This window comes from Panthera uncia (assembly GCF_023721935.1).
Source record: "Panthera uncia isolate 11264 chromosome B3 unlocalized genomic scaffold, Puncia_PCG_1.0 HiC_scaffold_1, whole genome shotgun sequence".
NCBI classification, from domain to species: Eukaryota; Metazoa; Chordata; class Mammalia; order Carnivora; family Felidae; genus Panthera; species Panthera uncia.
The window spans coordinates 117,449,202-117,462,497 of NW_026057582.1; the positions used below are offsets into that span (position 1 = coordinate 117,449,202).

The following is a 13,296-nucleotide window of genomic DNA, read 5'->3' on the forward strand; positions in this document are numbered from 1 at the left end:
GCAGTGTGGAGGTTCCTCAGAAAATTAAAAATAGACCTACCCTATGAGCCAGCAATAGCACTGCTAGGAATTTATCCAAGGGATACAGGAGTACTGATGCAGAGGGGCACTTGTACCCCAATGTTTATAGCAGCACTCTCAACAATAGCCAAATTATGGAAAGAGCCTAAATGTCCATCAACTGATGAATGGACAAAGAAATTGTGGCTTATATACACAATGGAATACTACATGGCAATGAGAAAGAATGAAATATGGCCCTTTGTAGCAACATGGATGGAACTGGAGAGTGTGATGCTAAGTGAAATAAGCCATACAGAGAAAGACAGATACCATATGGTTTCACTCTTATGTGGATCCTGAGAAACTTAACAGAAACCCATGGGGGAGGGGAAGGAAAAAAAAAAGAGGTTAGAGTGGGAGAGAGCCAAAGCATAAGAGACTGTTAAAAACTGAGAACAAACTGAAGGATGATGGGGGGTGGGAGGGAAGGGAGGGTGGGTGATGGGTATTGAGGAGGGCACCTTTTGGGATGAGCACTGGGTGTTGTATGGAAACCAATTTGACAATAAATTTCATATATTAAATAAAAAAAAATCCTTTAGCTAATATCATGTTTAATGGTGAAAGGCTAACAACTTTCCTTCTAAGATCTGGAACAAGGGAAAAATGTCTTTTCTTTCAGTCTTATTTAGTGTGGTCCTGGACATTCTAGGAGGAGCAATCAGACAAGTAGAAGAAATAAAAAGCATGCAAATTAAAACAGAAAAAAAGAAAACATGATTGTGTATGTAGAAAATACTAATGAATCTACAAAACACTTTTAAACTTACATGTTAATTTAACAAGGTCTCAGGTACTAGATCAATAAAAAAATAAATTATACTTCTACATTAGCAATCAATCAAAAATGAAATTGAAAGTATAATACCACTTATAATTAAATTAAAATATGAGATTCTTAGTGATAATTTAAATAAAACATGTGGTGCAATATGTGGTACAAGCACTACTCAGAAAATGTAAAGAATACCTAAGTTAAGAGATATATGTAACTTAATGGATTGAGAGACTCTCTACTCTTAAGAAATTAATTGTCTGCAAATTGATCTATACATTTAATTCTATCCCAATTAAAATCCCGCTAGGCATTTTTGTTGAAGTTGACGAGATAATTACAAAATTATACAAAAATGTTGTGGAATTTAGAATAGCTCAATTTTTTTTTTAACGTTTATTTATTTTTGAGACAGAGAGAGACAGAACATGAACGAGGGAGGGTCAGAGAGAGAGAGGGAGACAGAGAATCTGAAACAGGCTCCAGGCTCTGAGCTGTCAGCCCAGAGCCCGACGCGGGGCTTGAACTCACGAACCGCAAGATCATGACCTGAGTCGAAGTCGGACGCTTAACCGACTGAGCCACCCAGGCGCCCCACTCAATTTTTTAAAAGATCAAAATTGAGGGGCCCTTGGGTGGCTCAGTCAATTAAGCATCCCATTCTTGATTTCCACTCAGGTCATGATCTCATGGTTCATGAGATTGAGCCCCACAGTTAGGCTCTCTGCTGACAGCATGGAGCCTACTTGGAATTCTCTCCCCTCACTCCACCCTTCCCCTGCTCTCTCTCTCTCTCTCTCTTTCTCTCAAATAAATAAATGAACATTAAAATAAAATAAAATAAAATAAAGCAAAATGAAATGAAATAAAATAAAATATCAAAGTTGTATTTCAAGATTTACCATATAGCTACAGTAATCAAGACATTGTGTTACTAGAATAAAACAGAGCAGAATCGAGAAGTAGATTCACACATATCTGGTCAATTGATTTTTAACAAAAGGAATAAAGATAAGTCAATAGGGAATGGATAGTCTTTTAAATAAAAGTGAAGTTCAGTCCTTACCTCTCACCATTTACAAAATCTAACTAGAAATGCTTAATGTAATTTAATGTAGGTTTTAATGTAAAGACTAAAGATACAAATCTCCAAGAAGAAAATATAGGAAAAAAAATTTCACCTCCTTGAAGTAAGTCAAGATTACTTATCACAAAACACAAAAATCATATCAAAGAAAAATGTCACAAATTGGACTTTCCCAAATCAATGACTTTTGCTCTTTGAAAGACACCAGTAAAAAACAAAACAAAACAAACAACAAAACTGAGAAGGAAAGCCACTACACATCTACTTGAAAGGCTCTAATTTAAAAGATGAATGATAACAAGTGGGGTGACTAGGACATTCATAATATTCCTGGTGCAAATGTAAAATGGTACAGTCACATTACAAAACTATATGACAGTTTCTTATTAAGTGAAGCAAACCTTTATATTTGACCAAATAATTCACCCCAGTTATTTACCAAAAAGAACTGTGAAGTCATGTCCATGCAAAGATTTGCACATGAATGCTCGTAGTAGCTCAAAACTGGAAATAACCCAGTTTTCCATCAACCAAAGAATGGATAAACAAATTGTGATCTGTCTACACTAGAGAATATTTTCCACTAATAAAAAGGAATGCATTAATTTAATAAATAAAAAATATTAAACTGAATGAAAATAGCCAAGTAAAAATAATATGCACTTAGGATTCCATTTACATAAATTCTAGAACAGGCAGAATTAATCTGTAGAGAAAGAAGTAAATATAGTTGGTTATAAACTAATAGTTTTAATAAGTTAATTGAAAGTTTCTCATAGAAAAATCTATTATCTTTTCATGTACTAATAATCAATAATTAGAAGAAAACTTAAAAAGTAGCATTTGCAATATAAAGTGTTAATTTTTTTACTACTAGGTAAATCAGAGGATATTAAAACATACACAGAAACTTATGGAGAAGGGAAAAAAAGAGAATCTAGTCATTCTGCATTCCATATTCTGTATCCATGTATGGGAAGTCACTTTTGTGCAGATATCAATTGTTGTTATCTGTTGATGTCACTCTCATTCCCCAACACTCTCATGACTTCAGGACATGCCAGCCTAACCTCCTATTGCCTGTTCATTTTATTGTCCACCAGGGTCTCCTTTGCCTATTTATGTGGTTGCTAGAAGCTTGGAGAATAATTGTCACCTAGGGTGAGGTCTCAACCAGGAACTGTTGAATTGCTGTATGAATGCTCCAGTGGGACAGTTCTAAGGCTTTTGAACTGTGCTGGTTTTGAGACTCCCTGAAGTATTGGTGAACTGCATAATTATACACTTTATTGTAAAGTGTGGCTGTGTCCACCCCTTTCTGATAGTGTTCTTGTACTAGTGCTTCTTTCACCTCCCAAATTACAATTTGTACTTCTCTTAGGGTTTGTTGCTGGGTAAACCTAAACAAAGTAATCAATTCACACCAAATATAATTATAAATTCAATCTCATTTCCAATAAAATACAAATTATGTGTTTGGACATGTGTGTGAATAAACTGACAAAGTGACTCATAGTGTAAGATACCTTGTCTTAGGCTCTGCAATAGCAATCTGACCGTGTTAAAATACTAAAGCAAAAGTAATTTACTAGGATGTGTTGCTGAAAAACCAGTAAGGTGTGCATAAGGGAGTGCAGGTAAAGAAAGGGGCTAAGAATTGATATGGACCACATTCAGAGTTGCCCCATTGGGCAAGAGGTAGGAGTTGGTGTAGTTATGCTTCTGCATTAGCCTGTGGAAAAGGCATGACTAAGAAGACATATACTTCCATCACTCTGGACCTCCATGTGTACCAGCAGCATGGGCTCTGGTAGTCTCCCATTAAATATGCTTACCATCAGAGAGAAAGCATGGGGAAGATGGAATGCCAGCAGAATCCAAGGGTACTCTTCATTCAGAGGGACATTTAGAGGAGACAAAAGCATTTCCTCTGGGAGCTGCCACTGACTGAAGCTCCAGTGGCTCAAACAGAAACCCTCATCTGGCAGAACTTTTGCCAAGGCATCACCACAAAGTGCACAGCTATCAGAAGGAACGTCCTATGGAAGACATATTTACAATTGTATCTGTTAAAACTGCTGCCATAAACATCTGCTGATGAACCAAGGGGCTTTCCAGAGGTATCCCTGCCTAGCACATCAGAGGATGCATCAAGCCACAAGTATTCTGATTTATTAGAGGCCTTAGTGTTGCTCTGTGTCCAGCCATTTGACTGAGGTTGCAACTTGTTGTATGTTTAGTTCTAAACTATGGCTGCATTAATGACCAAAATAAGCCTTAATTTGCTTTCAGGTAAAAGAATAATAATATCATCAGAAGCTGGCTAAATGAAGTAATACTTAAGCACCTATCAGAGCCCTCCAAACATGCAGGTAATTGATATATATTTCTTGAAGCTTATTTGTCCTTTTTTAAGTTTATTTATTTATTTTGAAAGAAAGCATACATGTGAGCTGGGGAGAGGTGGAGAGAGAAAGGGAGAGAGTCCCAAGCAGTCTCCACACTGTCAGCTTAAAGCACAATGTGGGGCTCAATCTCATGAACCATGAAATCATGACCTGAGCCAAAATCAAAAGTTGGATGCGTAACCAACCGAGCCACCAGGATACCCCTCTTGAAGTTTATTTGTAGAGTAATTAGATTTCTCACTGAGCTATGAGGATACATTCTTCTCTGGGAATACTAGTGTTTAATGGCAGAATTTTGATCTATTGACTAATGATTGTGAGTTCAGTGGGCAAGGTTTGAGAAAAGAGGGTTACAGCAGTCACATTTCACTGTAGTCCAAAATGTCACTTTTATTAGTTGACTGGGAAGAACAACTGGGCACTCACCCCCCAACAAAAATGCTTAGCTTTATTAAAAACCAGAAAAAAATCCAAAACAAGAAACAAAAACAAAACAAGAACAAAAACCTGATCTTAAATTTTTACACAAATTATGGCTAGCTTAGTTGAAAAGTTTTCTAATTTCATAACTATGATTGCTATGGTTATGACTAAAACTTTTTTTGTTCTTACTTCATAGTTCTTTGGAAAGCAAATAAGTGAAAATATGTCAGTGCAAAATGCTTTCTTTGTAGTCTAAATTTTCTGAGGCATGTCCACTGAAAGTGAAATAAAAGCATGAGCAACCCTACCAAATATATAAAAGTTACCAAAGATAGCAAAGAATAAAAACTATCAACTGAGGGGATCTAAGATGTTTGTGTGACAGAGTCACTACACTGGATGCTCTGAAGAGAGGACTTTAGATGGGCTTGCTTGGCTCTCTCATTTGTGCACAACAAAGTACCACAGAATGGGCAGTTTCAACAACAGAAATTAACATATTGTCTCACAGTTCTGGAAACTGAATGTCTGAGATCAGTGTGAGCAAGGTTGTTTCTTCTGATGTCTCACTCTTCAGCTTACAAATGGTCATCTTCTCCTTGTACCCTCACGTGGTAATCCCTTTGTGTGTGTCAGTGTCCTAATCTCTTTTTATAAAGAACCAGTCAGATTGAATTAGGGCCCACAGATATGAACTCATTCAACCTTAATCACCCCTTCAAAGACCTTATCTTTAAATTCAGCCACATTCTGAAGTATCAGATATTAGTACTCCAACATATGTATGTTTAGGAGACACCATTCAGCCTGTAACAAACTTCATACAGGGAGGGCCTGACTCTGGCCAGTTCATAGAGCACTGTCCACTTTGGTAGCATACAGAGCACCCTTACTGAAGAGAAACATTCTTCTTGCTTTTTATATTTGACAGCTCCTATTTTCTTGGATGGGCTAACCCTTCTGACTTCATGCAGTCTACTACTTAGAAGAAAACAATTGCATTTTTCTCTGTTTCTGAGATATAAAAATGTTATCAGGTAGCCTCACTTGTTCAAATTTCTCATATAAACTGGCCATGTTGTGGAAAAATAGGTTAAAAATGATTCTGGAGGTCCTTTTAGAAGATGAAAACTAGAACCCAAAGCTGAATATGTAGAAGAGATAACTTATTGGATTCCAAAGTTCATTTTGTGTAAAGTGCATTTACCTCTATGGTTTAGCTTGTAGAGTGAGAATGCCCAAGGTGGCTTGATTAGACATCTTGAGTAAAATACATGCGTGCTGTTTTTCTCTTAGTGGATTCTTTTTGCTAGTAATTTGTTACCAGGAGAAGCTTAGCTGTGACATGTTCTTTTGTGCATGGTACAAAGTGGACTTGTGCCCATGATTTTGTTCCAGTGCTCATTCAACCACCATCTACATTCTCATGCACTGTTCACCATTCTGGGGCTGTGGCTGTAGAGAACATTACTGCTCTGGTGCACTCAAAGTGATCATCGTAAACCACTATAAAAAGAAAGAAAACTCTGGGAGTACCAGAAAGGGCACCTGGAGGAATCCATGCTTTAGGGAGCAAAGGATCGGAGGAGGAGGTTAAGACTGAGAGCCTTGCCTACTGTATCAGCTGTGAACTCATCCAAGATTAGGGGAGGAGTCAACCCTCCTTCCTAGAAGCTCTGTAGATGGGCAATCAATGGGCAGTGGGTTTCTCTGGGCCTGGCTTTGAACAGGTCTCACTCTTTGGTCCAAGATTTCCCTTAGTGTAAATCCAACTGATTCTTTCTTTCTTTCTTTCTTTCTTTCTTTCTTTCTTTCTATTTTCATTTTCTAAAATATAATCTGTTGTCAAATTGGCTTCCATACAACACCCAGTGCTCATCCCAACAAGTGCCCTCCTCCCTGTCCATCACCTACTTTCCCCTCTCCCCCACCCCCCATGTACCCTTAGTTTGTTCTCAGTCCTTAAGAGTCTCTTATGGTTTGCCTCCCTCCCTCTCTGTAACTTTTTTTCCCCCTTCCCCTCCCCCATGGTCTCTGTTAAGTTTCTCAAGATCCACATATGAGTGAAAACATGTGATATCTGTCTTTCTCTGCCTGGCTTATTTTACTTAACATAATACACTCCAGTTCCATCCACATTGCTACAAATGGTCAAAATTCATTATTTCTCATTGCCAAGTAGTATTCCATTGTATATATAAACCACATCTTCTTTATCCATTTGTCAAAATATGAGTCTGTGGCAAAATAATTTGGAAAATGCTGTATACCATGTTCTCACTTTGAAATTCTCAATTGGTGTGAGTAACCTCTAAGCAGTAAACTTAATTGAAATGTGTTTAATTCAGTGGTTTCCAAACTTTATCACAAACTTATAAAAAATAGCTTTAACACTCTGAATATCCAATGGGAGCCATTGCATCAGAATGTGTGGGTTTGGCTGTTTCTTCCCAGGAAGTCATAGGCACAAAGAAGGAGATTCAAGAGATGAGGGATCAATGACAGTTCCTGGCTGGCCTGGGTCTTCCTTGATTTGGACATGTTCTCAGGATAGTTTGACAGCCTCCCAAGATTTTAAAGATGAGGTTTTGGTTCTAAGCAGAGCAAATGAAGATGAATATAGGTTTTTTGGGGGGAAATGGTTCTGTAATATCAAGAAGAAGGAAAATGATTTTTCACTGCCCTCATCCTGGAGTCTGTCTTGGGAATTCCTAACTGCTTTGTAGCCAGGAGTTCAAGGACACAACATAGTTAAACATCTTTCCAGGGCTATTTTCCATGTCAAGCATGAATAAACAACCACTTCATATGATACTCTGCGCTCTACTTGCTAATTCTAGAGCAAAACAGTGAGATACCCGTCATATGGCTTACACAGAACAATAACTTAACATGATAAACTTGGGATGACACAATGTATTCCCTGAAAGAGATTTAAGTCTACAGTGGATATAGAAAATTGACATTGTACAAATGCTCCAACATAGTCTATTCCTTTGAAAGAGAAAACTGAACCAATATATATCATAAGTCATGTGAAATAGATCATTGAAATACATGCTCAAAACACATTAGAAGTATATGCTATATTTTTACTGTTCTTCATATTTATGATTTTTTTTAATTAAAAAAAAAGAAAAACTCCTGGTCTTTATTTTCTCACTTAGGGTAACAAAGGGGATCCAGATTTTGAAGTAAAAACAGGACATGGGAATGCAGCTTCTGATGATACTAGCAACCTAAAGTGGTTCTTTAACCCCAGCACCTTTTGCCACTGAAGAGAGTAACAGCCAGAACGGACACCATAGACTCCCATACATTTCACCTGTTTTTGCTCCTTAGATTTTTATGTTCACAGATACCAGCCTTCAGAGTCCCTCCCTACCAATTAATAATTACTTTAAAAGTAAATAGATTAAATTATCCAATCAAAAAGCAAGAGCGATTTGGGCGCCTGGGTGGCTCAGTTTGTTGAGAGTCCGACTTCGGCTGAGGTCATGATCTTGCTTTTGTGTGTTGAAGTCTCCCATCAAGCTCCATGCTGACACCTCAGAGCCTGAAGCCTGCTTTGGATACTGTGTGTCCCTCTCTGTCTGGCTCTCCCCCACTTGTACTCTTTCTCTGTCTCTCAAAAAATAAAATAAAACATTAAAAAACATTTTTAAAAAATGGCATAGCGTGATTGGATGGAAAGACCCAATTCTATTCTGCCTGTAAGAGACTGATTTTAGTTTCAAGAACACATGTAAGACCAAAGTGAAGGTATAGTAATAAAAGATATTTAAAGCAAATGGAAACCAAAAGAGACAAAGCTAACTATACTCATGTAAAATAGACTTGAAGTCAAAAAGCAGCAAGACACAATAAAGGTCATTATATAATGATAAAGGGGTCAATTTATCAAGAAGATGTAACAATTATAAATATATACACAGCCAACGTTGGATACCTAAATATTTTAAACACATGCTAACAAATCTAAAAAGAGTAGTAAATGTCAATATAATAATAACAAAAGACTTTAATATCTTACTTTCAGCAATGGACAGATTATCCAGAGAATCAATAAAGAAACCTTGCTCTTGAACTATGTATTAGACCAAATGGACCTAACACACAGATACAGAACATTCCATCTACAAGGGCAGAATACACATTTTTCTCAAGTGCATGTGGAGCATTGTCCAGGATAAATCATATGCTCAGTCACAAAATAAGCCTTAGCAAATGTAAGACAAATGAAATCATACCAAGTGTCTTTTTCAACCACAATGTATAAGAATAGAAATCAATAACAGGAGGAAAACTAAAAAAAAAAAAAAAATCACAAATATGTGGCAATTAAACAACACACTCTAATGGATCAAAGAAGAAATCAAAAATGAAATAAAAAAATCTTGAAACAAACATAAATGGAAACACAACACACCAAAATCTATGGGATAATGCAAAAGCAGAGCTAAGAGGGAAGTTTATAGTATTAAATGCCTACATTAAAAAAAAATATCTCAAATAGGCAACATAACTTTACATCTCAAGAAATTAGGAAAAGAGAAAAGCCAAAAATTATCAGAAGAAAGGAGAAAACAAAGATCAGAGCAGAAGTAAATTAAATCAAGATGAGAAAGACTAGAAAAGATAAATAAAAATAAGAGTTGATATTTTCAAAAGATAAACGAATTTGACAAACCTTTAGCTATACTTACCAAGAAAAAAATAGAAAGGATTCAAATAAATAAAATTTTAAGTGAAAGATGAAAAATTAAAACTGATATCACTGCTGTTTAAGATTCATAAGAGGCTACTGGAACATTTATATGCCAACAAATTAGATAACCTAGGAGTTAATGGGTAAATTTTTAGAAACATAAAACCTACCAAGACTGATTATGAAAAAATAGAAGATCTGAATAGACTAGTAATCAATAAAGATATTGAACTGATAATCAAAAACCTCCCAGGTTATTGGGGTAATATTGGCCTCATAGAATGAATTGGGAAGGTTTTCTTTCTTTTCTATGTTTTGGAATATACTGAGGAACATAGGTGTTAACTCCTCCTTAAATAGTAGAATTCACCTTTGAGTCCATTTGATGCTAGACTTTTATTTGTTGAAAGTTTTTTTTTTTTACATACAAATTAAATTTTGTTACTAGTAATTGTTCTGCAGATTTCCTATTTCTCCTTGATTCAGTTTTGGAAGATTGTATATTTCCAGAAATTATCCATTTCTTCTAGGTTGTCCAATTAGTTGGCATATAATTTTTCACAGTAGTCTATTATAATCTCTTATATTTCTGTGGTGTTGGTTTTTACTTCTTCAATATATGGAAATGACCTAAGTGCCCATCAATAGATGAATGGATAAAGAAGATGAGATATGTAGAGATGTGAGATATATAACATGTAGCTGAACACATTGTGTACACACAAAATGGGATATTACTCAGCTACAAAAAGAATGAGATCTTGGCATTTGCAACCACATGAATAGACCAAGAGGGTATTATACTAAGTGAAATAAGTCAGGCAGAGAAAGACCAATGCCATATGATTTCACTTATGTGTGGATTATAAAAAAAAAAAAAAAAGAACAAGCCAACAAACAAATAAAAAAGTAAAAACAGAAACAGAATCATAAATACAGAGAACAGGGGGAAGGTGGTTTCCAGAAAAGAGGGGACTGAGATTGAGGGACAGATAAGATAGGTAAAGGATATTAAAATGTGCAAACTTGCAGTTATAAAATGGATAAGTCAGAAGAATGAAAGGTACAGCATGAGGAATACAGTCAATATAATGGCATTTTATGGTGATGGCTGGGGAGTGCACTTTTCATGTGAGCATAGCTTAATGTATGGGACTGTCATCACTATGCTGTGCACATTAAAATAATGTATGATTGTATGTCAACTGTACTTCAATTAAAAAAAAATTCAGGACCTTATGGATTCATGGGTTAATTCTATCAAATATTTGAATAAGAATTAACACCAGTGATCAAGACATTATGATACTGGCACAAAACAGACACCTAGATCAATGGAACATAATAGAAAATCCAAAAATGAACCCACAACTGTATGGTCAACTAATCTTTGACAAAGCAGGAAGAATATCCAATGGAAAAAAGACAGTCCCTTCAACAATTGGTGTTTTGCAACATCCAAAAGAATGAGATTTGACCACTTTCTTACACCATACACAAAAATAAATTCAAAATGGATTAAAGACCTAAATGTGAGACAAGAAGCCATCAAACTCTTAGAGGAGAACATAGGCAGCAGTCTCTTTGACATCAACTGTAGCAACTTCTTATTACATACATCTCCTGAGGCAAGGGAAATGAAAGCAAATGTGAACTATTCAGACTTCATCAAGATAAAACAAAACAAAACAAAACAAAAACAAAAAAACTTCTGCACAGAAAAGGAAACAATCAACAAAACTAAAAGGCAACCTTTGGAATGGGAGAGGATATTTGCAAATGACATACCAGATAAAGTGTTGCTAATCAGATCTTTAAATAACTCATCAAATTCAACACCAAAAAAATGTATAATGCACTTAAAAAATGGGCAGAAAACATGAATGGCTTTTTTGCAAAGAAGACATAGAGATGACTAACGGACACATGAAAAGATGCTCACCATCACTCATCATCAGGGAAATACAAAACAAAACTACAATAAAATACCACCTCACACCTGTCAGAATGTCTAAAATTAATAACACAGGAAACAAAAGGTGTTGGTGAGGATGTGGAGAAAGGGGAACCCTCTTACACTGTTGGTGGACATGCAAACTGGTGCAGCCACTCTGGACAACAGTACGGAGGTTCCTCACAAAGTTAAAAATAGGGGCGCCTGGGTGGCGCAGTCGGTTAAGCGTCCGACTTCAGCCAGGTCACGATCTCGCGGTCCGTGAGTTCGAGCCCCGCGTCAGGCTCTGGGCTGATGGCTCGGAGCCTAGAGCCTGTTTCCGATTCTGTGTCTCCCTCTCTCTCTGCCCCTCCCCCGTTCATGCTCTGTCTCTCTCTGTCCCAAAAATTAAAAAAAAAAAAAAAAGTTAAAAATAGAACTACCTGAATTTGAGGAGGAGGTTGGAAGATGGCGGTGTAGGAGGACGCTGGGCTCACCGCGCGTTCTGCTGATCACTTAGATTCCACCTACACCTGCCTAAATAACCCAGAAAACCGCCAGAGGATTAGCAGAACGGAGTCTCCAGAGCCAAGCACAGACGAGAGGCCCACAGAAGAGGGTAGGAAGGGCGGCGAGGTGGTGCGCACTCCACGGACTGGCAGGAGGGAGCCGGGGCGGAGGGGCAGCCTCCTGGCCAAGCAGAGCCCCCCCCAAGTCTGGCTGGCAAAAGCAGAGGAGACTGACGGAGTGTGTTCCGACAGCAAGCGTGACTTAGCATCTGAGAGGTCATAAGTTAACAGCTCTGCTCCGAAAGCGGAAAGGCTAGAGGACATAGGGAGGGAGAGTTGCTGAGCCCCAGGACGAAAAAGCTCAGTTTGGTGGGGAACAAAGGCGCTCGCCAGCGCCATCTCCCCCGCCCATCCCCCAGCCAAAATCCCAAAGGGAACCAGTTCCTGCCAGGGAACTTGCTCACTCCGCACAACACCCAACTCTGTGCTTCTGTGGAGCCAAACCTCAGGCAGCGGATTTGACTCCCTCCTGCTGCCACAGGGCCCCTCCTGAAGTGGATCACCTAAGGAGAAGCGAGCTAAGCCTGCCCCTCCTGCCCCCGTGCAACTTGCCTACCCACCCCAGCTAATACCCCAGATCCCCAGCACCAAAAGGCCGGCAGTGTGCAAGTAGCCCAGACGGCCATGCCACCCCACAGTGAATCCCACCCCTAGGAGAGGGGAAGAGAAGGCACACACCAGTCTGACTGTGGCCCCAGTGGTGGGCTGGGGGCAGACATCAGGTCGGACTGCGGCCCCGCCCACCAACTCCAGTTATACATCACAGCACAGGGGAAGTGCCCTGCAGGTCCTCACCACTCCAGGGACTATCCAAAATGACCAAACGGAAGAATTCCCCTCAGAAGAATCTCCAGGAAAGAACAACAGCCAATGAACTGATCAAAAAGGATTTAAATAATATAACAGAAAGTGAATTTAGAATAATAGTCATAAAATTAATCGCTGGGCTTGAAAACAGTATAGAGGACAGCAGAGAATCTCTTGCTACAGAGATCAAGGGACTAAGGAACAGTCACGAGGAGCTGAAAAACGCTTTAAACGAAATGCAAAACAAAATGGAAACCACGACAGCTCGGATTGAAGAGGCAGAGGAGAGAATAGGTGAACTAGAAGATAAAGTTATGGAAAAAGAGGAAGCTGAGAGAAAGAGAGATAAAAAAATCCAGGAGTATGAGGGGAAAATTAGAGAACTAAGTGATACACTAAAAAGAAATAATCGACGCATAATTGGTATCCCAGAGGAGGAAGAGAGAGGGAAAGGTGCTGAAGGGGTACTTGAAGAAATAATAGCTGAGAACTTCCCTGAACTGGGGAAGGAAAAAGGCATTGA

General features: G+C 38.1%; 1 protein-coding gene across 4 annotated transcripts in view; it reads right to left on the bottom strand.

Annotated features, from left to right (window-relative positions):
• Positions 1 to 13,296, bottom strand: part of GABRG3 (gamma-aminobutyric acid type A receptor subunit gamma3) — a 711,486-nt gene that overhangs the window by 142,350 nt on the left and 555,840 nt on the right. The window lies entirely within an intron of this gene.